This window comes from Mus caroli, chromosome 12 (genome assembly GCF_900094665.2).
Source record: "Mus caroli chromosome 12, CAROLI_EIJ_v1.1, whole genome shotgun sequence".
NCBI lineage: Eukaryota > Metazoa > Chordata > Mammalia > Rodentia > Muridae > Mus > Mus caroli.
The window spans coordinates 6,168,496-6,196,425 of NC_034581.1; positions in this window are offsets into that span (position 1 = coordinate 6,168,496).

A 27,930-nucleotide genomic window follows, 5' to 3' on the forward strand; every position below is an offset into this window, starting at 1 on the left:
TCTTCTTCTTCTTCTTCTTCTTCTTCTTCTTCTTCTTCTTCTTCTTCTTCTTCTTCTTCTTCTTCTTCTTCTTCTTCTTCTTCTTCTTCTTCCTCTTCTTCCTCTTCTTCCCCTTCCCCTTCTTCTTCTTCTTCCTCTTCTTCTTCCTCTTCTTCTTTTGTTTTTTGAGATAGAGTTTCTCTGTATAGCCCTGGCTGTCCTGGAACTCACTCTGTAGACCAGGCTGACCTCAAACTCAGAAATCTGCCTGCCTCTGCCTCCCAAGTGCTGGAATTAAAGGTATCCGCCACCACTGCCTGGCTTGCTGGTGAGCTTCTTAAAATACAACTTGTTATTAAATTATGTGCCACAGATGATTCTTGCCATCCTCAAATTTGGGAGCACAAGGGGGAAAGATGACTGGTGGGGTATTGGTTGTAAAACTCAAGCTTTATGAAGTGACCTTTTTAATTGTATGTGAAGTTTGGGAAAAGATTATCAATAGAAAGAAAAAGAAATACAGTATTGATTTTAAGTTCAATAGTATTTTAAGTTGGAGACACAGGGGGACCTTGATGGTCTGAATAGCAAGTCTGTTTTGGAGACAATTGGGTAATTGAACCAGACAACAGTCCATGGCTTTGACACTCTAAGAAAATTAGTTTGAATGAGGGTGGGAACACAGAGTCATGAAAAATTTCTGTGGAATGGTAGTTGGATATTAGGGACACAAGGGTGTGTGGTGTGATTAACATTGTTTTTAGAGAGTAAGGATTTTCATTTTGAGATGGGATATTGTGTAGCCCAGGCTGGTTTCAAATTGGCTTTTCAGTCAAAGATATTGTTGAACTCCAACCTTGTGCCTCTACCTTCAAAGTGCTGGAGTCCTTGGCTTAATGAGAATATACACTATTGTACTCAAGTACTAAGTAAATACACATGGGCTTCCATCTTCAAAGAACCACCCATACCCTGAAGAAGATTGTAAATAACAGTTGATAATTTGTATGGTCTAAACTAAGAAAATTCCTAAGATTCCAATAGCTCAATTGAACAAAAGTCATGGTGTTAATCCCTGAGCGGTGCAGATGTATGTAGCTGTGTATTACTACTGTCATGACACTGATGTATCAGGCAATGGATGTAGGCTTCAGGAAGTGATATATGGTTGGTCTGTCTGGAGTTACCACATTGGGTTTCTCTTGAACATCAGGGACTAACAATGGGACTTTGCCTCCTTAAGAACAAAAAAGTGTATGGATCTGGGAAAGATCAGATTTGACAATGACCAATAACTTCTGATTTTCTAATCCCTTAGACTTGCCCAGTGCTCTTTCCTTGTGAATCTTCAAACCATGTTCTAAGTTTATAAAGCCATTGGTAGATAAAATAATGCTTTTTTTTTTTTTTTAACAGTGAGCTATTGCTGAAATCTGAAAGGATAGAATGTGTGTTCGGGCAGGAGAATTGGCAAGCAGAGTAGGCTTCTGGGGCATCTGGACATTGTTCATACTGAAACCTTTTATTTGTTCATTTAGAAAGGAATAATCAGAAAAGCCTCTGCATTTCAGGGATGCTTTCAAGGCTAGTTCTTTCAGGTTGGGTTTGGCTGCCATCCCATGTGAAGCAGTTGCACTTTCTACTCAACAGATTTTGCATAAGCCAGGGAAAGCTTGGCTCCTCCAATTGTTTGATCTTGGTTGCATTGCCAGTATTTTTGCATATTCTGACATCTGGAATGTAAGTTGGAGCTGCACATTTAATATTTCTGTTTCATGTTCATTATTGGGCTCTCCTGAAGATGTTTTTTATTTAGAATTGGCTGTGAAGGGGATGCTATTTTAATCAATGGAGTTCACATCCAGCTTTCTGATTATTCTTCTTTCTCAGAAGACCAAATGAAAAGGGGGAGGAGGTGCTATACATCTTCAGTTTAAATTGAAGACAGTAGGTCATCAGAGACAGTAACTTGATGTTTGTGTTGGAATCAATACATTGTAGATTGGTTGGGCCCCGCTAAAACCTTCTGGAGCAATTTGGTAGAGTTCTGAGTTACCATGCTAGAACTCTCCTCCCATACCCCTGGACACAGCAGGTTTTAGATATAATATTTTATTCAATTCTGTAAAGTTTAGTCAATGAATTCTGTACACATGGCTTCAGATGTCATTAGGAATGCAAGAAAAAATGAGGAATAACTTTTATGCTCGAGTGACTGAACTACTTTGCATAAAGTGCCGCAGAATGGGTAGTTTAAACAACTGGAATGAGTTTTGTTATAATTACAGTCCTAAGTTAAGATGGTGGTATGGGTAGTTGATTTCTTCTGGTTTCTCTTCTTGGCTTACAGATCCTCTCCTTCCTGTCCCTTTGCATGGTCTAACCCCAGGCTATGCACCTCGCTGGTGTTTCTATACCCTAGCAGTTTGTTTGTTTGTTTGTTTGTTTGTTTGTTTGTTTGTTTTGCCTCAAACAAGGCCTCACTCAGCTTGTTGCTCAGTTTGGCCTGGAGATCAATATGTGCTCAGGTTGTTCTAAAACTTGCCCAATCTTTCTACCTTCTAGGACTATAGGCTTGTGGAACCTTGTCTGGCTCTATCCTCTTCCTATAAATACATCACCCAGGTGGATCAGGGTTGCCTTGTTTACTGAATTTTAACTTAATTTACCATTTTTGTGACAGGGCAAGACAGTGTGAAGTTTTCTCCATTATATATTCTTGTTTAACTAGACTTTTATTTCCTTGATGGGGAATCCCAAGGAAGATTCCTCTACTGGATTCTAGGAACCTGAGGTCAAGATGCTCCAACTAAATCATCTTAGTTTCTGTTAAACTGTTTGCCTGTGTAAAACCTCATACTACAGCTGTAGAGCCAGATACTAGGATGTGGTTTTTGTTAGAAGACTCTTTCTGTAAATGTTCTGGGTAACACTTAGGTTCCGAATACCTGAGTGTAGTCCCAGCGAATTGGAATAAAGACTCAGTTGTCTACACACTGTTCCTGAATCACCATCTCTACCTTGTACCTTGTAACATTTGAAAGGTCCCATTTCCCCAAACCAGGCACATTCTATGGTATCAGGGATTTAACATACAAATTTTAGGAGAACATAATTTTAACCTAAGATAGAATTTTCTAATAATAGAGAAGGCACCTTATATGTAGTGAGTACCAAACACAAAAGCAAAGTACTATACAGCTTGATACCAGGGCATTTCCATCTGTTGGAGATGAAGTACTCTTTAGGTCAATATTGAAGGACAGGTCCTAAAGAGTGAATAACTAAGTTGAACAATGTGAAACTGATTTTTAGATCAGATTAACAATTTCTTGTTGTGTCATATATTTCTTATATTCACCCTCTAGGGATAAGGTTGGTAATCGTTTTCTATAAAACAGAGCCAGATGATAGTGAATATTTAAATGTGTGGGCTACATGGCCAAAACAGCTATGCACTCCAATGCTATAAATGAAAACATCTATGAACAATATGCATAAAAATATGCTGGATATCAACGAGACTTCAAGCATTGCATAGTATTAGGTAGTTGCAGTAACTAGTAAAATAGTAGTGAGAAAGAATCAGCTCCTTGAATTCGACCAAATCCTCTGCCATTTTAATTTTATTTCATTGGAATTAGTAAGTTTCTAAGTAAATATTGTAATTTTATATTTTTTAAAACATCCTTTGGGAAAGCTTAAAAATAACTTTCAGTATTCCTATCTTCTGTGTGTGTGTGTGTGTGTGTGTGTGTGTGTGTGAGAGAGAGAGAGAGAGAGAGAGAGAGAGAGAGAGAGAGAGAGAGAGAAGGAGAGAGAATGAGAGAGAAACCAGTTGTTCTGGGCCACAATTTGCTTACCCTTGTGTAGGGGCAATTTAGAATCGCTCTGTGATGGTGAGAAGTCTCTCCTGATGCTTTCACACTACTTCTTGTACATGGTTCTCCTCTTCAGCAATGTTCTTATTCCCTCTCTGTTTCAAAGCAAAGCCTTCCAACATGCAGAGAACAGAAAATACCTTGGCTCCAAGTCAATGTTGTCATGTGGTAACAGACCGCAAACCTAAGCCACTTCCGCCTTGTTGTTGAACTCTTGGCACACGTGTGTTTTGTTTCTGTTTTATTGGCTCTTTGGTGGAACTGCAAAAAGACTTTTGGCCTCTTTTCATCCAGCAAAGGAAAACAAACAGCCACTTCTCTTTTCACAACCTAGAGCACTTCTTGGTATCCATCTTGTGAATGAGGCACTTGCTTGTTGTCTGAATTTCCTAGATGTCTCAGAATTCCCAGTAAACACAAACAAACAATGCATGATGAGCTGAAGACATAATGAAGGCCATAATGGTTCCTGTCTGTTTGCAAAGAGGAAAGGAACAACACAATCAAATGGGGGACACCTTGGGGCCTCAGCCTTCACTCTCCCTTTGTCAGGATCTAGGGACAGGCTGATTCTACATTTCTGATACTAGAGATGTAACCAAGCAATGCAAGAACCTTCTTTTCATGATTTTTTTCAAAGGAGAGATGGTAACTAGAAAACACATGAGTCATATAATTTAAGATGAAATTATCAATTATAAAGAAACTAACTTGGGAGAGTGGAGGGCATGTTCCTGGTGGCATTGGTGAGCAAGCTTGAGCAGGACTAGAATAGAGGCTAGAGCAGTACAAAGAAATGAGGGGAGAGAGGCTGGATGTAATCTCAGGGCCAGCAAGACCATTGCTCAGGTGACATGAATAGCAAGTCCCTGGAGATCCCATCTGCTTTCTTTCAGATGTGCCAGTGGTTCAGCAACTTTCTTAAAGTATGGCAAGAGCTCCAGAAGTATTTATGTTTTGCTCTGATGAGCACAGATGACATTTGGTGTGGCTCTGGTCCCAGGCACTCAAGTGAATACTTTTTAAACTGCTATCAGCACACTGTACTTATGTCATTAATAGGAGTTCTGGGGTGGAGGGGTGGGGCATTGGAAATGTCCTGTACCCTCCTTTAAACACTTGAAACATCACAAATCAAGAATGAAGTGTGCTTAACTATTTAATCCAATATTTTAGATATTGGATTAAATAACTCTAAGATGTAATTTGACTTAATAACACTGGCTCTATAAATTCTTTTCTGAAGAATAACTTGTGAGACCTTAGTATAATTTCTTCTTGAGTAGGGTTTACTGGTCTCTTGCAGCAGAATCACTTGGCTTCTTTTATATAGTTGAGTCCCCTTGACCTTCTGAACATACCAAATCAAGTGGGATCTTAAAATAAGCATTTCAAAATAACCAATCACTCTAACTCTTCTACAGCCTGATATTAATGGGATCCCATGCTCCACAATTTGCACTGTCTTCTAGGGGAATTTGAGTAAGGAGAACTCCTTTGGCTCCAGACCCACAACCTACATTTTATTTTTAAAATTATTATTTCAATAATAATGATAGGTTACTATTATTACTATTATTATTAAATTGACTGTGTGTGTAAATGTGTGTGTGAATTTTGCCATGGCGCACATGTGGAGGTCAGAGGGCAATTTTTAGGATGGTCACTTTGCTTCTCCAATGGGGTCTGGAGCTCAAACTCTATCACATTTGTGTGGTAAATGCTTTTTATCTGATGAGCCATCTCACTGGTGCATTTTGCATTTTTTAAGGAGAAATTGCTTTTACTAGTAGTAAAACTTGGAGAAGTAGATGAGTATAACTCAGGTCCGACTCCTTTGTCTTTGGATTTACCTCGCTGTGATTTTTGCTAAATAGGGCTGGCTAGCTCTACTTTGTGAAAATGACTGATTGTTCAGCTCCTCAAAAAATAGGCTGGAGAAGTATATCTAACGCCAGAATAGCACACAAGAAAGTAAATCTGAGTTCAAGTCGAGCAGGTTGTTATAGCCATCTCCCAGTTGGTTCTGAACTGAGGATCATTAGGTCGTGGCCTTGATCCAAATTTACATTTGGTGATAATTGACCTGGAAACAATACTTTTTTTTTTAAAGCAACATAGTGTGTCATGAAAAAGGTAAACAAAACAAAGCAAAATGTGGCTATACATTTTACAATTGAAACAAAACAAAACAAAACAAAACAAAACAAAACACAATTTGAACTCAAGGGAAGACCAGCCAAGGTAAAGAGGCAGTTACTGAAATCCCTCTATTTGGAAGTAATTCCAAAGGATTTGATGATAGCCAGATATATCCTTCATATTTCTTTTAAGATTTGTCTTAAGACAAGCAGAAAGATAGGACAGCAGCATTTATAACATCTGGTGTGCTTGGGGGTAGAAAAGGGTGACGTGGAGGGAATTCTTGGAAGCATTCTTGAAGGATGTGGTGGAGAACACCTGGCAGAGCCCACTTTCTTGAGGGAAGGCTGCAAGGCCCCAGGCAGGGGAGGTCATGTTCAACAAATCGGATGGAGCCTCGAAGATATCCCTGTCATGAAAGATGAAGGAGATTTAGTGGCTGTACAAAGAACACTTTGATTTTTAAGTAAGACTTGACAAGATTCCACATCCGGGATTAATGGTCAAGAGGAAGAGCTGTGCAACATGGATAGTATAGGATGCAAGTTAAAAAGTAAAAAAAAAAAAAAAGCTGGTCCCATCCATCCGTCCATCCATCCATCCATTCATCCATCCATCCAAGAGGATGAGAGAGGGAAGGGATTGCCTGGATAGGGGAAGAGAGAGTGGTAAGAGAAAATGCTTAGCCAGCAATGGGGCAGCTTTCATTTCTCATCCACGAGGAAGAGATTCAAAACAATGGGACATAGCACAGGCAACAAGTCTTCAGACAGTTTAGAAACATGAGCCCAGCTATAGGGACAAATTATACCTTGTATTGTTAGAGATGCTTTCTTGGATTTGACATGACACCTTGGACATAAGGATGAACATGAATGAAAACAAAAGGGGTGGAAATTAATAAACCTACCTTGGGGAGACTTAGCTCAGTGATAGTTGATGAGGCTAGAGCACAGGAGGATTGTAACTCAATGTCAGCTGCATGCTGACATTGATGCTTCCAGCCTTCCTTGTGGAATCACGGTCTTCCCTATATCCTCACCAACTTTTCATCCTTCTAGCCTCAGCTTTGACTTCCTGAGTCTAAGTCAGACATTCCAGCATTCTCTTACCTCCTCTCTTCCTCCTGTGAAAAGCTAATGTCAGTAAGATAGCTAACTTTCTCTAAGGAAGAAATGTTTGGAGACACTAAAACACATGGTGGGACTCATGGCTCTAGCTGCATATGTAGCAGAGGATGGCCTAGTCAGTCATCAATGGGAGGAGAGACCCTTGGTCCTGTGAAGGTTCTATGCCCCATTATTGGGGAATGCCAGGGCCAGGAAGCAGGAGTGGGTGGGTTGGAAAGCAAGGGTAGTGGGGAGGGGATAGGGGATTTTCAGAGGGGAAACTAGGAAAGAGGATAACGTTTGAAATGTAAATAAAGAAAATATCTAATAAAAATATATTCAAGAGAAAAAAAGAAAAAGAAACCACTCTCTGGGAATGTATATTTTAATGGAAGTCAACAGCTTAAATAAAAGTCTTAGAGCTGCTTTAATGAAAGTTTTGGTTTGGAAGGATGCAACAGGATCACATGCCCCCAAGGTCACTGATGTGGCTGTCTCCCTTATCTGGTGGTACAAGTCAATCTTGGTCCTGTTAAAAGTAGGGTCTTCAGTTACAAAAATAATGCCAGAGAAAATAAAGCTTCCAAAGTTATACTGGTAGAGGACAGTAAAACAGCAATAATGGGCTGCCTATGGCCAAAGGATGCATGGCAAACACACAGAATGTGAAGGAGTAGAGAGTAACAGACAATGAGGAAGATCCAGACATGGATGAAGAATTCTAAGCGTGGCATTGCACCAGGTGGCAGCCAAACACTCACATCTAGTTTCATTCCCTGTCAAAACCTGACTGTGGTGGTTTGAATAGTGATGCCCCTCATAGACTCATGTGGTTGGATTCATAGTCCATAGGGAGTGGCATTATTAGGGGGTGTGGCCTTGTTGGAGGAAGTGTGTCACTGTGGGGAAAGACTTTGAGGTGTCATATGCTCTAGCTGTGTCCAGTGTGTTACACAGTCTTCTGTTTCCTTCAGATGAAGATGTAGAACTCTCAGCTCCTTCTTCAGGACTATGTCTGCCTGTACGCTGCCATGCTTCCTTCCATGATGGTAATGGACTAAACCTGTGGAACTGTAAGCCAGTGCCAATGAAATGTTTTCCTTTATGAGTGTTGCTGTGTTCATGGTCTCTCCACAATAGAAACCCTGACTAAGACACTGACCAAAGGCTTGGGAGAGAGAGTCCTAGAACTCAGAAAGAGAATAAACAAAAACCGCATGTTACAGAACCCGGGACTCTTAAAATCACAGGACCAGACAACGGGATCTGAAACCAGACTGGAGTGGTCTAGAGACTAAACTGGGCTGCCATACCTTCCTCCAAATGTCTGAAATTCCTAGGAGTTGACCTTTTAAGGTGGAGCTGCCCAAGGTGTTGACCCACAGAGTATATGAATACAATGAAAGTTTATCTTACACATCCTGGGATGGGTGCCTGGGATAGTTAGTTATGACAGCACTTGTACCGAGAACAAATGTTAATTGAAATCTAAATAGTTTGGCTTAATGATAATGTCTTAGAGGTCATCTTCCCTAAGAGCTGCAAGATTCTTGGAAGGATGATTTACCATTCAAAGCTTTACAACAACCAACAATTGAGTTTTGTATCAATATGAGGAATGGAGAGCATATCACAGTGGAGGGGAAATGGGGACAGAGTTCTATAGGATTCATAATTCTCTAATTTTTTGGGGGGAATGGTAAGGTATTTTCTGTTTAGAGGATGAGACATGAACTCATTATAAAAACAAGTATCAGAATTTGGTAAGGCAAAGAGAAAATTTGAATAGGAATTCCAGGGCTGCTTGCAGTACATTCCAGAGCTCAGTCACTATAATTTTTGTTTCTTTTCTTTTTCATAGTGTCTGCTCTCTGGGATTATAGTCATCACTTTGGCCTTCAGCTACAGGTGGGGACATTATTTTGGAAGCCCTTCCTTGTATTGTCTTTGTAACCTAGATGCATTGCCCATGACATTTTAGCTATTTAATAATTCTACTATTTCAACAAGCCCTCTCAGGGGAGCAGTTTCGGCTCCCAGCCATGCTTTCCATAGGATCCATGGAAGGCACAGGTGTGAGAAATCGAAGGCTTTCTCTCCTGGGGATCTCTCTTTAGCCAGGTCTGGTTTTTTCCCTGTTATTGTTGTGTAACAAAACAGGTTTTAAGCTTTGTTGATTAGTAATTCTTGGATATTCAGAAATGAAAAACATGAAATGGGTCTCTAAATATGTTAATTCCATGCAATTGCTTGTTTCTTACCTTCTCTATTCACCATAACAACATCCCCTATAAACTCTGGATAGATTATTGTTATCAGATGTGAATAAGGAAAAGCCATCTTTCTCCAAATGAATAACAGGAAGACAGCACCGTGCTTGGGCAGCTTGTCAAGGCTGTAAGGACATTCTGAAGTTCTGCAGCTCACTTACCTGGTGTGACAGTTTTCATTGGAAAGAATATTGTTTTAGATTGAGTTTATTAAAAACTAAATTCTAATATGTGTAGCACTGAAAACACTTGGCCATTCTCCTGTCAAATGAGACAAAGGACCACTAAGTCACCTGTAAACCTCACTGATTCTGCGACTGTAACATATATATTAAATGACAAATATTTGCATTTATTTTCTATTTTTTACATTTTATCTTAATGTGTGTGAGAGAGTAAGTATGTCTGTATGAGTATGTGAGTGTATGTTTATGAGTGTGTGGGTATATGTGTGTGTGTGTGTGTGTGTGAGTGAGTGTGTATGCCACTGTGAACATACAGAATAACTCAAAAGAATAACTCAAAAGAGTCAGTTCTATCTACAGTGTGGGTTCCAGGTAGTATACTCAGGCCAGGCTTGGTGGCAAACACCTGTAACTGTTTAATTATATCACTAGTACTTTGGAGGGAGCAGGTAGCGCTTCTAAACGGTATGGGAAGTAAAGACTAATTAAAGATATATGAAGCCTCAGGAAGAGCATGGTACCCAGGAGGTATCCATCACATGCAAGACTTCAGTGGCTTTCCATCTTCATCCCAGTCAGAGCCCCATCTCCATCAGTACAGCTCAGAAACTGAGCAGCTGTGTCTGTTCTTTTAGTTGGGCTAATGGTGACACAATGAACACTGAAAAGACAAAGGAGATGCAATTTAACCTCTCTCCATGTTACAGTAGTACTGAGGCTGAGATGCAACAGATACTCATAGATTCTCTCTCCAGGTCCTAGAAAGTGGCCACTCACTTGTACATGTTTGATTTTTGCTCCTCTGTGCATGTCCTGTGTCCCTCTGTCACATCCAGCCTCCCACCTTGTTCTGGAGTTTCAGATTGCCCCATTACTTCTGAAAGGTACTTCTTTTGGTTTCTTCCTGTTTTTCACCCATGCTATGGACAGCTCTAGAGCTGGCAGCCCAATCCAGACCACTGTTTTCATGGTGAAGCTGCTGCTTCAGCTGCTTCAAGCCAGCCTGGAAGGGGAGAGAACACAGAAGGAGCCCTGACCAAGCACGTGCTACTCTATGGCCTGGACACCAAGGTCCCAACGCAAAGAGGAGAAGAAATATAGGTGATGAACCCATACTCGCAATGCCATGTTACATCAAATTTGGGACCCTCCTGAGAGGAATACACTGTGCTATATTGAATTACAACAACAGCAGCAGCAGCAACAAAAACAAAAAAAATGAGGCAAATAAACCATAATACACCTTCAGTTCTAAGAAACATTCAATGATAGAGCAATTTAAAAAATAGAACTAACAGTGTGCATTTGTATCCACTGATAAGAAATATTAGCCCAGAAGCTCAGAATACCCAAAATACAATTCACAAAACACATGAAACTCAAGAAGAAGAAAGACCAACATGTGGAACCTTCAGTCCTTCTTAGAAGGGGGGACAAAATATCCATAGAAGGAGTTACAGAGACAAAGTGTGGAGCAGAGACTGAAGGAATGACCATCCAGAGACTGCCCTACCTGGCGATCCCATAAACAACCACCAAACCCAGACACTATTATGGATGCCAACAAGAGCTTGCTGACAGGAGCCTGATATAGCTGTCTCCTGAGAGGCTCTGTCAGTACCTGACAAATACAGAAGTGGATGCACACAGCCATCCATTGGACTGAACACAGGGTCCCCAATGAGGGAGTTAGAGAAAGTACCCAAAGAGTGGAAGGGGTTTTTCAGCCCCATAGGAGGAGCAACAACATGAACCAGTATATCCAGAGCTCCATGGGACTAAACCACAACAAAAGAAAACACATGGTGGGACTCAGACTCATAGCTCTAGCTGCATATGCAGCAGAGGATGGCCTAGTCGGTCATCAATGGGAGGAGAGGCCCTTAGTCCTGTGAAGTCTCTATGCCCCAGTATAGGGGAATGCCAGGGCCAGGAAGTGGGAATGGGTGAGTTAGTGAGCATGGGGTGGGAGAAAGGGATAGGGGGTTTTCCGAGGGAAAACTAAGAAAGGGGATACATTTGAAATGCAAATAAAGAAAATATCTAATAAAATAAAAAATAAAAATAGAATGAACAGTGTGTATTTGAGTATCAATGATATGAGGTCTATAATCATGAAAATGACATAATGAAGAGTGGTGAGTAAATGATTGCTTCTTATACAAGTTTTCTATCACTAATTTTAAACTTGCAGCATGTATACTGATCAGGAAGCAAGTGTGTCTCCCTGAGCTGTCATCTAACTGTATGTATCAGAAGCCAGGTATGCTGGCACATGCTTCTATTCTCACCACTCAGAGGCTAAGAAAGGAGGTCACAAGTTCCAGGCTAGCCTGTACTTGCTAGTCAGACCTATTTCAGACAAATTTCTATACCACTGATGCTGCATAAGTTTTCCAAGGCTAAAGTAACGAAGGCGTGAGTTCTTAGTGGCCATTCTCCCAGAGATTTTAATGAATTTCTAAGCTTGTGTTTACTGTATAAGATGTTGTTTCCAGAGACTCCTGGTTTTCCTCTGATTGCTATTTTAAAATTACATTTATTTATCCATCCATTCTTTATCCATGCCTCTTACATATACATGTTCATGTTCCCGTCTGACTGTGTTTGCATGTATGTGAGTTTGCACATGAAGGCCAGAGGTTTATGTCCAATTTGTTTCTCAATTGATTGCTCTCCTCCTCCATTTCTCTTCCTCCTCATCTCCTCCTTCCTCCCTTCCTCCTTCTCCTGCTTCTTTTCGAGACAGGGTTTCTCTGTGTAGCCCTGGGTGTTCTAGAATTCCCTCTGTAGACCAGGCTGGCCTAGAAATCACAGAGATCCACCTGCCTCTACCTCCCAACTGCTGGGACTAATCTTATATACCACCACTGCCTAGCCCAGCCTTCTTCTTTGAGGCAGGGTCTCTCACTGAACTTGGAGTTCATTGATTTGGTTAATGTTTGCCACATCTTTCATCAGAAAGCTCTGTCACCTACTACTCAAAGTTGAGCGTCATTTATTTCTGACTTCGATGTCCTCTCAGGCTGCTTCCTGTGGTGGCATGAAGAATAGATAGGATTGGTTTTTGTACAGGTGCAAGAATTCCCAGGGCATCATGCTCACTAGCTTGCTTTTTGCCTCTTAACATTCAGCCTCCCTCCCTACTTCTTCACTCTGCCCTGACCTTGTTCTCTTCTCCCTAGACAAGAGTTATATCCACAGACTACATCACTAATATATCCTTTGACATTTGACTACCAATTGGTTTCAGTTAAACAGGGAGTACCATTGAAGGGCTGGGAGATGGGAGGAAACAGCAGTTTGAGTAATTCTTCTAGAACAGTTCTCTCTTTCTATGCTAGACTGTAGCTTCACAGTGAAACTGCACCTTCTACCCAGCTCTTGGCAGAATCCTTTTCCAATGGCTACCACTCTGGCTGGGTACCCTCCGGCCTAGCATCCATATGGCTTCCCACAACACTGGGGGAATGTCCACCCATTCTTTGTCAGTTCTTTCACTTTTGCCCACACCTTTCAAGGCAGTTCCTCTGCTGACATTGCTTGAGTTTTTCATTTAAGAGTGTCACCTGTGTTCTGCCAGGCCTCCCAGTTGGTATGCTCTCCCAGAATTGCAGGTGGTATCATCTGCCTTCTGGTGTACTTAGCTGCCTTAATAGACTGTATGACTATAATGGTAAAATGACCTAAAGAGCAGGATTCACTATTTGGAACAGAGTTCTATCCTGGCTAAAAGCATTTTGTTTAGATGATGAAAATGAGGAGGATGTCATTTTTTTTTTTAAATGGAATTTCTTGTTTTAAGTTTTGGTCAACCATCTTCTTTCACTCTCCACTTCACCTAAAAAAGTAAAAATAAAAAGAAGATGCTCTGGCTTGTATTTATGAAGGAGTTGGGCATGCAGCTCTCCTTTCAAAGCTGTTCACATGGAAAGGAAACTGGCCCTGACATTTACACAGTCCAGGAGGATTCCAAATAGAATTTGGACAGATTGGGAAGTTACCATCTTGGAGTGTGTGAGGAAAGCAATCCTGGTGGGAAGATGTGGTGACATATATGAGACAATCCATGGATGTGAGGAATGTGCTTCTCTGCATGTGCCTCTCCACTTCACGATCCAATGGGAATGCCAAAAATATGCATATGTTCTTTATGATAACACATGAGAAGGCCATCCAATTAAAGCACTCCACACTCAATGCAAGGAGTATAATTTCTGGGTATATTTATGATTGCATAATGTCAACAAAGGGGTCTTTTAAACACAGCACATTCCTTATTCTGCACTCAGAGATCATGCTAAACACATCCAAATGCACAAACCATAAAAGAAGGAAGAGGCAGTATCGGCCCTGAGCTCTTTGGTTTCTGCATCTGGCCAGCGTCCACTGGGAGAAATGTAAGTCAGAGTTTACCACATGGATTACAAATGTGCTGAATTGCAAGAATGATTATTAAATAAAAATATCCACAGCACCTGCAGCTTGTCCTGGAAAGTTCCCCCAGGGTGTTGTGGGTGCTTTAAAAAATTTTAAGGGGAAAAAAAAAGTAAGACAGTAAGATGGGAATGGCAACTCCAGCTGCTTGTAGTAGCAACTCCATTAATGTTCCTGAAGGTTCTCAGAGTCAAGGCAATCAATCTGAGCTGCTTCCATTCTCAGCATGAGAGTGGTGGTGAAGGATGGGGAAAGGGTCGGGGGATCTCATTAGCCTCCATCCTTTGAGGTTTGGATGATCAAGACAACGCAAATAATAGTAATGTAAATGGAAAGTGCTTTAATAAACATCAGGGCAGGGGGGAGCCTGAAGCTAGCTCTGTTCTCGAGGCCAGCAGCAGTGTTTATCCTTAGACAGGAGCAGCCACCTCCTGGAAACAGAAACAGAAACTGACCATATGCTCATTGTTCATTGAATGTTTGGCTGCTCGTGTGCACATAAAGCATTTTGCACATAGGTGATAATTGGCTGTGTTTCAATTAATGTGTGTGTGTGTGTGTGTGTTTGCATGCATGCACACAGGCTACTTCCTGAACATGTGCAAAAACAAACAATAAAAAGCTATAAGAAATATGTAGTTAATTTCTGAATTTAGAAACCAGAATACTTGGTACCACTTGACCACCCATTTACCACTGTAGTAACAGGAAAAGACATTTGATTTTCTCTGAGCACCAATTTCCACACTGATATACACATAGTACTTTTTAAACCATGAAGATAAGGCTCTGGTCATTGGTATTAATATTTTAAAATGTTCATTTAATATTGGTTATTGTTGTTAGAAATAGGTCCCCACTGCACAAATTCTCACAATACTAAAAGTGCCTATGTACATGAAGTACTCATGTTTGAAAAAATGAAATATGACCCAGACTCTTCACACTTTGCAGAGAGTCTTTTGGGTTAGCTAATTTAAAAAACAAAACAAAACACATAGCTTTAGATTCCTTTCTAGGCATAAAGAATCAGAGATAAATTAGTACAACGTGTATTTCATAAAAGCAAAAAGTCATTCAATAATGCTTTTTTTAAGATCAAGGATAGGTTTCCTTTGCAACATTTCAGTAATTATAGAGGCCATGGCTGGTGGATTGAGAGTGATCTTAATTTTGTATATAGCATGGGAAAATGAGAGTCCATAGTCAAAGCATCTATGGCCCTTCTAGGGAGCATTGTCAGCCCAAAGTGGAATAATTTTATTCATATATGCACATATAAATATGCACATATATAACATATATACTGCATATAATTTTGGAGAGGTATGTATATATTAGTTAGGGTTTCTGTTGCTGTGATAAACCATGATTCCGAAAGCCACTTTCGTTATACTTCCATATCATAGTCCATCATCTAAGGAAATCAGGTCAGGAACTCAAGTAGGGCAGGAACCTAGAAACAGGAGCTGATGAAGAGGCCATGGAAGGATGCTGCTTACTGGCTTGCCCATCATGGTTTGCTTAAACTGCTTTCTTATCGAACCCTGAACCACTAGCCCAGGGATGGCCCCACCCACAATATGTATGGCTCTTCCCCACCAATCACTAATTGGGAGACTGCCCTACAGCCTTGCCTACAGCCTGATCTCATGGAAGTATTTTCTCAATTGAGGCTCACTCCTCTCTGATGACTCTAGCTTGTATCAAGTTGACATAAAACTATCCAGCACAATATTAAGATATAATTTCTTGAGGTTTTATCAATCTCGGTTTTATTTGCCCTTCTTCCTTTAAGCCAGAGTTATGGAGAAGGATTTGCGCCTTTCCCCAGTACTAGCCAGGAAGCACATACTTCTACAGGAAGCTGTGGGATGTCTTCTGGATCCCGGGATCTGTGGTATCAGATTGGGTAACTGGTCAGAAGAGAACGGAAATGAACCTATGAAAGGGTGAATAGATTCATGGAAGCATCAAAAATCAAGGTGGGGGAAAGCTAGAGAGGGCAAGAATCCTTGAGAGTTGAAAAGGAATGACATTCAGGTGTCAGGCTGTGACAGTTGAAAGCAAAGTTTGAATGACATTTTCTTACATGCTGCACATTGCTTTGTCCCTGTGTCATTTTAGAGGCAATTTTTTTAAAAAGGAAAAATTTTGCTACTTCTCTTGAGAGATCCCATCTGAGTTTTACTGTTGATCAAGGTGAAACATTAAGGAGTTCAGCTGTTTATGGATTGCAAATAGATAACTTTTATAGTAAAAAACCTAAGATTTTAGTCTTTAGTTTGATGTTGACTCACCAACAAGAAGAGTTTATAGTTCATACTTTGATGAGAGAACACATACACACAAACACAGAAAGAGAGAGAGAGACAGAGACAGAGACAGAAACAGAGACAGCATATAGAAACCTATTTGTATCTCCATGACAAAATGTTGGGTGGCAGAGGCAGAGAGCAAAGCCAAGAAGTGGGGTTGTTTGGGAAGTCCGTCTTCATAGCATAGATACTTAGCACAGGGAACCAGTTGGCAATGCTGTTCCTGCAACCATGAACTTGTACTTCTGGGCTGTACCAGACTTTTGGATTTGTTAATGCAATCCATGCACATCTCTCATTTAATATAGAAAAAATCAAGCAAAGAAGAAATAACCTTAAATTCTACTGCAATCTGAACTAACAAAGTTTAAACATTGTTGTTAAGCTCCTTGCAACAAGCCCTCATGTGGAGGCACAGCATTAGGGAAGCTCAGACAGAGACAAGAAAGCATCCCGCCACATGCTGAGTACTTCCACAGAAGGGCTGATGTCTCCTCATCTCTTAGTCTCAACAATGTCAGATAGTAAACTGTTGCAGGCAGGGAGCAGGGGTCCTGCTGCTGTAGGGTGTGGGCCTCCTGCTGGGAGAGCTTCCGTTACATGATGAAGCCACTTGAAGGGAATGGCCATCACTGTCTATTCTGGACAGAATCTGCAGGGGTACTTTAATATCTCCCTGTCTCCCTGGCCCTTAAACTGAGTTGTTGAGATTTCACACACGTGCTGTTCACCTCTACAGACATGCACACTCAGGCTTAGACAGGAAGTATGGTTAAGTCTCTTTCAATGAATACAAGTGATTAGCCATAGAATTTTATTTTTTTTTATTTGTCATGGACTGATAATTGTTACGAGAGCATGATCACCAAGTTGGCAATTGTTCGACAGGAATTTCTTCTGCAGCTTCCTACTCCTATGGAAGTACTCTTAAAGGCCTTAGTGGTATGAATTTCACTCACATGAGTAAACACAATTACAATTACACTATATTTCGTGGCTATAATCAAAGTAGAAATACCATGCAAACGTGCATCTCTTATATCGTTCTTCTCTGAGTTATGTGCAAATCTAATGAGAACTATGTAAAGACAACACATGGCCCTCTTCAAACTCTGAGTGTTTGGGTATTGACAGGAATTTGAGACCCACATGGTGCAGTGAGCCATGGAAAGGTTTTCCTAGTATTTCTTTTTCTCTAGTATCTCCTCTCTACTATGTGCACATTTATTATTATTATTATTATTATTATTATTATTATTAATCTTGAATTCCAGATATCTGTGAGCTTCCTCTGGCTTTTAAAGGGTGGGCTGAGGACCACTTTGGTGACACAGTCTAGCATTTGATGTAGTCAGAAAAATACAGAAGTATTTTCCTTGTGTCTAATGCAATTTCTAAATATAGATGTAGGCTTCTGGCTATGCTGCAGTAGCTTGCAACAGACTAAATCTCTGCCAAGAACAACTAGAAGCTTGATTTTTAACGGTGCCTAGAGGCATGCAGAAGTTATTGACACACAGAGACTCAAGGAGCCAATGGGAAGATAGGCAGCAAAATGAGGGGAGCCCATTGTGGTTCTACTAGGGACACTTGCTAACTTCTGCTGCAGGACAAAAGACTGAGAACAGGAAGTAGGCCATTTCTATTGGTCAGAGAAGAGATGTAACTTCAGAAATATTGAAAATATAGTAAAATTTTCCATGCAACAAGAAATGATATAAAGTACATGGTAATTGTAGAACTAAATACTACCTAAGAATAAATGTATTAATTGTGCAGCAGATTGAATAGAGATGAAGAAGAACTCAATCAGTTGGAAGACAGGAGAGTAGGAAATGCGGAGCGTGAAATATACAGACAAAAGCAAAAATAAGAATCATGGGAAAGAATGTAAGAGGTGCACACATCAGAGAGGATAAAAAAAAAAAACTAGGGCAGAATTTGAAATTCTCTGCACTGTTGACAATTTGAGTCAAAGATTGCTCAAATTACTCTAGGAGTTCATTCCCTGGATGACAAAGTCATTCTAGGTTGAGAGCCACCAAAATATCTCTAATAAAATACTGAGAGACAAGGGAGGCAGGGGCAATACTTGAACAGAAATAGTTTTCAAGGATGGGTTAAAAGTTCAAGGTTTCCAAGATCTCTTAGACATTAGGGAGTAAAAAAGAAAGCACAAATTTGTATTAATTTTCAGTAAACCAATGATTCCCAGGGGAGCCTTTAGTATAATCAGTAAACTAAGACTAAATTAATGTTAATTTAATGAGTTAGTGGGTCAGAAGGTGGTGTAATATTGAATACTTAACCAAGACAAAGAAAGAGAAAGGGGGGGGGCAAAAAATAAAAGCAAAAACAGGTGGGATCAGATAGAAAACAAATATTAACATGATAAAAATAAATCCAAATACATTCTTGATTACAATACATGTAAATCACATGTGTGTGTGTGTGTGACAGAGAGAGAGAGAGAGAGAGAGAGAGAGAGAGAGAGAGAGAGAGAGAGATCTTATTAGATTTAACAAAATTAGATTTTATTAAAAGTCTAATCTTACTAGTTAGTTCATATTGTTGTTCCTCCTAGGTAGCTGCAAACCCCTTCAGCTCCTTGGGTACTTTCTCTAGGTCCATCATTGGGGACCTTGTGCTCTGTCCAATGGATGACTGTGAAAATCCACTTCTGTATTTGCCAGGCACTGGCAGAACCTCTCAGGAGACAGCTATATCAATCACCTGTCAGCAAGCTTTTGTTGGCATCTGCAATAGTGTCTGGGTTTAGTGATTGTTTATGGAATGGATCCCCAGGTGGGGGCAGTCTCTGGATGGTCATACTTTCAGTCTCTGTTCCACACTTTGTCTCTGTAACTCCTTCCATAGGTATTTTGTTCCCCCTTCTAAGAAGGATCAAAGTATCCACACTTTGGTCTTCCTTAGTCTTGAGTTTCATGTGTTTTGCAAATTGCATCTTGGGTATTCTGAGCTTCTGGGCTAATATCCACTTATCAGTGAGTGTGTGTCATGTGTGTTCTTTTGTGACTGGGTTACCTCACTTAGGATGATATCTTCCAGACCCATCCAATATGAACTAACCAGTAACCCCAGAGCTCCCTGGGACTAAACCACCAAACAAAGAAAACACAAGGAAAGACTCATGGTTCCAGCTCCATATGTAGAAGAGGATGGCCTAGTTGGTCATCAGTGGGAGGAGAAGCCCTTGTTCCTGTGAAGGTTCTATGCCCCAGTATATGGGAATGCCTGGGCCAGGAAGCAGGTGTAGGTGGGTTGGTGAGCAGGGGTGGGTGGGGGGGGGGGATAGGGAATTTTTGGAGGGGAAACTAGGAAAGGGATAACATTTGAAATGTAAATCAAGAAAATATCTAATTAAAACAAAAGTCTAATCTTATACTTACTCAAACAAGAAACTCTTTAAATATAAGATAAAGTGGGTGAGATTTGGTGTATGTAAAAGATATAGTAGAGAAACCAATAGTGTGCTGGGAACACACTCCTAAGTGCTTACAACAGCTGACTGTCAGACATTTGGAAATTTTTCCAGTTGTTAAATACTTGCTTGAGATAGGCCATCATGAAAATATGAAGACGCTGTGAATTGGTGACTCAAATTTTGCCTTCCTGGGCAGCTCATTTAGCTGAATGTTGCTGTGCAAATCCAGATCAAAGGGAAGACTGACTACACCAGTCCTAGTCTTCCCTAAGGTGGGAGGCATTATATGAGGAAACACATTTATTCATGATTAGACAATCCACTAGGAAGGTGTACTAACTTAAAATTTTTGACATCTAAATGCATGTCTACAAAATTAACAGAACTGGCCCCCTCTGGATGCCATCGTTTGTACCTGTGTCACCTTGGGAAATGCAAATTCAGGGACTATATTCCAAACCCACTGAACTGGAGTCAACAGGCCAGCTATTTGTCCTAGCCAGGCTTCCAGGAGCTGGAAAGCAGCACTCTCCCCTCCCCCTTTTGCTGATGCTGGTTTCCCAGCCTGAGCTACTTCTCTATCTTCTCTCTTCCTGTCCAATCTCTTCAGCACTCTCTACTTTCCTGAGAAGTCAGCTTTAACTTTCCCAGGAATCATGTGGGGGTCTTGCTGAAATGTTGATACACCTGAGCTAATTCATACACAATTTTAACTTGATGGCTAAATGGTCCCCTGTGAGAGAGGATGAACGTGAATACTCCTTAGGGGCATGAATTTAGTAACTCTTCCTCCACTTCTCTTCTCAGCCCACAGGACATATATTTTCTACATCAAATTGAACTTACACAAAACTCCTTTGTCTCTGCACAGAAAGTAGGGACTCCGCCTTTCAGTTTGAGAGTGATGGCCAAAGAGGTGCTCTTTCTTTTCCCCTGCCTAAGGTGAGGATGTATGTGTAAGACATTGGAATATATATTTTGGAAGCTGTGTTCCATTTACTTAAAAGTTTTCTCCCTCACTGGCAAACATAGTAGGAAAGGCAGCCATGTTTTCCTTCTCTTAAAACACAAGGGTGTTGTGACTTCAAAGGTGTTATTAACTTTTTAAAGGGAACCTCTGAGAAAAATAGATAAGGCTTAAATGCCCTCAACAGTATGCTTGTTCCCTTTAAGCCCTTAAGAAACTCTTAGGTACATTCAAATGTTTTCCTTTAATTTCAATTTTTGTTTTACGATAGGACTAATTAAAGCAACACCTGTTTGGAATGATCTAGTTGGTGCTGGGTCAACATTTCCATTGGGTTATGTTCCAGCTGTGAAAACTCAAGTTGAACTAAGAGTTGGGTGTATAATATCCAAACCCAGGGGGATTCAAAAGAAACACCAGTATACTAGCGTGCATATTCGGGGGGCAAACCAAATAGAAGCAAAGTAGTTTCAGGTGCTCTGTAGCATTTGTATAGAGTGCAGAGAATTTTTTTTTAATGATTTTGGTTTGTAGGCCTTCAGCTGCTCATGTAGGTAGACTGCCTTTGGGCATTGAAAAGAATAAAATAGGGCAGTTTGGTCTATGTAAAATTTTAGCTACTGTACACGTGGGTTAATAAGCCTCCTCTCATCAGAAGACTCAAGATGTGAAATGATAAATGATAGAATTAAGGATCCCAGAGGCATCCTGCTTGATAATACTACATTTTAAGGGTCAGTGGCTGCTTCTGTTTTTCTGTTGGGAGGCCTTGAAGTTGAAATTTATTAGCATGTCACAGAAAGAAAATGGACCTTGGGTTGAGGCTGGAAGTAACACCATAGACTAGATCCTGCCAAATAGTGATTTTCAAATACTTTTAACACTTGCAGGAGCACAAATAAGGAAAGTGGCAAGGAGTGGAGCTTCTCAGACTGATTCTGGACAGGAGCTCCTTGGGGCCTCTAAGTATGCAAAGGGTGGTTTGAAAGCACTGTCTCAGGGATGACGTGAGCAGCTAAGACAATCTGAAGTTTGATTCAGATGAGCTATTTTGAGAAGAAATTTGACTAGTTGAGAAAGAGAAGTGAGTATTCAGCATATGTTTTTCATTCAAGAAACTCCAAAGCGCTAGTTAGTAAGCAAGGATGAAGAGTAGAGCATTATATCAGCCACCTTATGATGGTTATATGTGGTGAGACCTTTTGAAAGTCATGAAGTGCCAAGACTTCCCTGGGAAAGGTTATAGGAATGCCTGTCAAGTTCATAGGCTCCATTCCACTCCCTTCTTCTCTCTTCCTCCATCTTGTTTGTATCCTTTTCCTTCCTTCCTTTCTTCTCTCTCCCCCACCCCCAACCTACACACACCCACACACCCACACACCCACACACACTTTAGAGGCAGGTAGGAATTTAAACTATTTTCTACAACTGTGGTTCAGTAGAAATAAAAGTTATGGGATTTCAAGTCAGAGTCAAACAGAGCTACTATTTGGATGCTATAATCCCATCACATAAGGACAGTTCATCTAGGAACCATTAGTGAAGCTTCATGGGTTGTGTATTGATGGTTGAACCATTGACACATGTAAATATGTTTTCAGTTCTCTTTACTTTGTCTCATCCTTCAGACTTGCCTGCTATTCTGTCTCTTCTATATTTTTAAAATCATTCTGAATAAGCACCTGCATACTCAAGGTGACAAAAGGCCATCTATGTTGGACAAGACATCAGAAAGTATATATTCCAGCTTTTGCCTTTACAACTTGAAATTCCAGGTTTAGTCATGGGTCCTGACATTCCAAGTTCAAGAACTCTGGATTGATGGAGAAAAAGCTGCTGAATCTTCCCACTGCAGTGGATAGCAGAGCACGTGACACAGTCCCAGAAATCTCGGAAATTAGAGGATCTCACACACTGAGACACAGTTCTGGAGCGTTTGATCATCTTTTAAGGAAGTTACAACAGCAAGCAAGAATCTGTGCCAGTTCTGTTATCTGAGATGCATGACACCTTTTTGCCTTCTGAGAATCACTCACATAGTACCAACATCCCTTTCTGAGTATCAGGGAATAAAAACAGCTTAGAGTCTTGGCTTTCTTGGGATTTGAATTTTGGACAAAGTTTGATGTCAGGGTTATACATTTCTGATGACTTGATTTTAGGTACCAGTAGACACAACCCAGGGAGTCAGAGATACATCCCACAATCCTCTAAACCCACAATACTGTCTCTACCTACAAGTGCTTCAGCCCAAGCATTTACCTCATCTCTCCTTGACCTTTGGAGCACATCAGTTCTTTATCATAATGACTCCATGATAATAGAAAGAAAGGGGAGAGAAGAAAGATGCCCTCACACTCTCTTTATTGAAACCTTCTAAGACAATTCATTTCGTTTGCTTACTCCTGTAATAGAGTTTAGAAGCCTTTAGTGATGTGAAAATAATATTTTAGCAGACTCTGCATATCATACACTATGTGTACTTTCCAGAAAGCAAAAATATTCCTTATTATAATGTGTACACTAAATTTGAGCAGAAATGGGATTGCCATAGGCAGGGAATGAGAGACCCACAGTTGGTTATGGTGTATCTTGTACTTACAGATTATGAGTCTAGGAAGAATTTGGGAGAGAAGGTGAAGACAATAAATGGCTCTTGTTTGAGCTTGACAATGGAGTGATGGCTGGGGAGTCCTCTGGAGGCCCACCAAGCCATCTTTCATGTGAACTCAAAGGCAGCAAATCCTATTTGAGCTATTAGAGCCAGAAGAAACCCAAGACTGAGAAGCCTCTGGCCCTCTGGGACTCGTGGACTATTTCTCAAGAGGCCAAATGCCCTGTCTTCCCACTGGGCTTCCCCACATTCATCTCACATAATTCACCAAGTAGGAATTTGCTCTGTATAGCCTTAATTCCTTTTCCTTGTGACTTTCCTGAGATATGGCTTCCGTTCCAAGATGCTCAAGGCCAATCACACCACATCGGATAGGAAGGGAGAAACCCCAGAAGGGAGCAAATGGCATCTGCTTGACAGAGCACCTGGTAGGGTTATATCTTAAGTTAGTTAGGATATACCAACACCAAGCATTTTATAATGCTGACCTTGAAATATGGAGGTTGTAATGCCCAGTCCTGGTTTCCAGGGTGAATTAGTGGCAGCGCTGATCCTGGAATCTTTTTTCTGCTTATCCTAGGCTAAGATTCGATCTTCCACCCATCTTGCAAGCATAGTCATAGGGAAATGAGAGGATTCTTTTCCTGAGGATTTCCCATGAGAAGTGATGAGGATGGAATTCTATATGAACCATTTGGTCTCCACAAGCTCTCAGCTTTCCAGCCACGGCAGGGGGCTCCTGGGTTGAAGCTCAGGTGCAAACAGAGGGCTGAAGCCCATATGTTGCACTGTGGCTCCATTGTGTCTAACATAGGATGTAGGAGGGAGAAGAGAGTCTATGTTATAGGAGTCTTGCTTCTTTTGATGATCTGTATATACAAAACTTAGAGTTGAGGATGAGGTTCAACAGAGAAGAGAAACAAGGAACTTAGGAGCAGTTGAGTGGACAAAACTACCACCCATTGAACTTAAAGGATGCTCAGTGGTAAACATGATAACATGTGACAACTGAATGGGTTGAGCAAAGATAGAAGAAGCAGCGTGTATTCCGGACTGTTCACTGAACTGTTTGCCTAAAGCATCAAATACCAAATATGACATAACAGGTGTACACAATGAATGTTTGAGTGGTTGAGAGTTCTGCAATATGCTAACAGCTCTGAATGTTTGTCATTTTAACTTAAAAGGACAGGGTCATAGACACTGAAGGTTTAATTGGGGAAGATTTTTCTCATCTTGAAAATACAAGAGAAGAGAGAGAGAGAGAGAGAGAGAGAGAGAGAGAGAGAGAGAGAGAGAGAGAATAATTCCTAACAGAGTGTTGGAAGTTACACTAGCGTTGGCTAGTCTTAGTCACTTTGAAGGGATCGAGGAGGGTAAGGAGAAAGTGCAAACTTTGTAAGGAAGAAATATACTACCCATATGCTGAAGTTAATGTTGTTACTGTTTCCCGGTCATCATTAAAGTCCCTATGGTGTGGTGACAAAGATATGTTTGAATATCCTAAACCCATAACTCCAGAATAAGCACTAAAGAAATGGACGTAGGGAGATAGACCAAGCACAATTTTTGCTGACCTCCCTCATCTTACAAGCATGCTCATTCACAGTCCATGCTTGCCCCCTCTTCTTCCCTCCTCCCATCCCTTCTCTCTCTGCATTCTGCTGGAGGATTAAATTCTCCAGTTGGCATTCCCCCAATGAAGTGCTGTCCTCCTCTGCCTCATGACAGCTCATCCTCCTTTCCTTCACATGTATTTGTGCCCAGGTTTCCCACAGCACTTTCAATCTTTGTGTCTTCAATTTTCACATCTGCACACATCAATGACTCTGAAATCAGCATCCCAGACTCTCCGTATAGAAGTTCTCTTGCCTTCTTAGAATCCCTCTTCAGCAGATCATGAATATCCAATAAAAATACTGCAACTAGCTTATTTCCAACATGCCCCACTCCCTGAAAACTGTCCCCATTCTCCGCACTGCTAAATGGTATTGCTTTCTTTATGCCCATCATTTGAGTAAACACTGCAGTGTGCTTGAGCCCTTCTCCTCTGTGCCCACATTTCCTGTACTGCCCTAAGGACCCTTCACCCATCTGCTATGTCTGTCTCCTCTCCAGCCTCTGGTTGCTTCTTTTTCCCATGTGTTCTACGGCTAGCGTCTCCAACTGAGTTCTCCTCTTTCTGGTTGCATGTGTTCAGTGCAACTCTGGTCCTTTCAAACAGTGTTATTTCCATTTGTAAGACTTCAATGATTCCCTGTCACTTTGAAGAAAATATACAAACTTCTTCATGAGGAATCAAAAACTTTGATCACCTGACTTGGCCATACATGTTCCATTTTATCTTCAATTGGACCTCAGAGATCTCTCAGCCACAGTGGTGTCCTGGTAATTCTTCAGTTCTTCCAGGAATCAATCTCTCACTCTCTCTCTCAGGTCTTATACACATGGATAGATCTTATACATATATAGAGATCTTCCTTCCTTTACTGGGACCCTTGGCACTGTCCACTGTCTTTCAAGGCTAAGCTGAATTCTGCTTAATCCCTAGTGAACAGAGGCAGAGAGTTTCAGTAATTTGCTTACTCATTGCTTTTGGTCATCAAGGGTGTGGATTAGAGAAGAGGTTTTCAATTTTGTGTATTTAGTGATAACTTTCTAGAGATGATAAAGAAGGGGTAGGGAATGCATAGTGTATTGATTATCAAGAGCATTATAATGGGAAAATAGGTAAGGCAAAGGTGTAAATTTAAGACTGAAAGGTTAAGAGCTGATAAACAAAAGCTCCCCAAATGGACTTAAGTCCCCAAACATTAATTTCAAATTTCAATTTCAAACATTAATAAATAGTGTTTATCCCCAAAGAAAACTATTCTCTTTGGCAAGTGATCCCGAATTGTCGTGGCTTATGGGTGTTGAGGGAGCCAGTGCTGGGATGAGGAATGGTGATGTCCACAGCAAAGAGGCACAGATGCGCAGATGACAGTGAGTTATGGATTCTCATCCCACCTGGGACAGCAATGGAACAACCCAGGACTGGAGTGAGGCATCACATGGTTTGTGTAGTAAGTGTGACCAGGATGCCACTGAGGAATTGCAGTCAGGTAATTCAAACCAGACCTGGCTTTTTTTTTTTTTTTTAATGTTGTAGCAATGCACACTTTTGCCAGGATGTATCTAGTGGGTATCCTGGCAGCCCTTCTGCAAAAGCAATTGAAACTGATACTGAAATGCTGGAGCCATGTTACATCCAGCTTAAGCATGCTTATACCAGAGGATGGTATTTTGTTTGTTTTTAAATTTTTTGTTTTATTTATACATTTTTTTGAGATAGATCTCTCTACATAGCCCTGGCTGTCCTAGAATCACTATGTAGACCATGCTGGCTTCAAACTCAAAGAGATTTTCTTGACTCTACATCCACAGAGGATGATTCTTGATAATTTGGGAATCCTTAGTCAAGATGTTTGTATGTGGGACTGGAGAGATGGCTAAGTGGTTAAGAGCACTGACTGTTCTTTCAGAGGTCCTGAGTTCAATTCCCAGCAACCACATGGTGGCTCACAACCATTTTTAAATGGAATCTGATACCCTCTTCTGGTGTGTCTGAAGGCACCAACAGTGTACTTATATACATTAAATGAATAAATAAATCTTTGGAAAAAAGATGTTAGTATGCACCTTTGGCACCACCTCACCTCTTACAAAGTGAGTGATCTAGACTGTGGGAGCTGGTGCGAGAGTGGGAAAAGGGAGACATGGACCCCACTTTCACACACGGTTTCATACCTTCCACTTGTGGGACCACTTCACAGACAGCGTTGATGACTTTTGGGTGCAGACCCTGAGAAATGCAGCATCTTTCTGGGGTCCTGTGCCATACACAGATCACAGGTGTTGTTCTCCACCTACAAGGTCTCCTAGAAGAAGGTAAGCCAGCCTTATCTTTGGGTTGGAGCTCTAAAGGCTGGACTTCCAATCTCTAAGGCTTGAAAATGAGTCAGCCAAGTCAGGTGGGACCTATTCAAGCTTCAGTGTCACTTGAGGGGAGAGTGGCAGCAGGGCCATGTTTAACAGCTATGCTGAGATTGTTGACAGGAATAAACAAAGATCTTTTCTGGCATAGTATAGCATAGCATAGCACACCATAGCATAACATAGCATAGCATAGCATAGCACACCATAGCATCGCATAGCACACCATAGCACAGCATAGGATAGCATAGCACACCATAGCATAGCATAGGATAGCATAGCACACCATAGCATAGCATAGCATAGCACAGCATAGCATAGCATAGCATAGCATAGCATAGCACACCATAGCATAGCATAGCATAGCATAGCATAGCATAGCATAGCATAGCACAGCATAGCATAGCATAGCACACCATAGCATAGCATAGCACACCATAGCATAGCATAGCATAGCATAGCACAGCATAGCATAGCATAGCACACCATAGCATAGCATAGCATAGCATAGCATAGCATAGCATAGCACACCATAGCATAACATAGCATAGCACAGCACAGCATAGCATAGCACACCATAGCATAGCATAGCATAGCATAGCATAGCA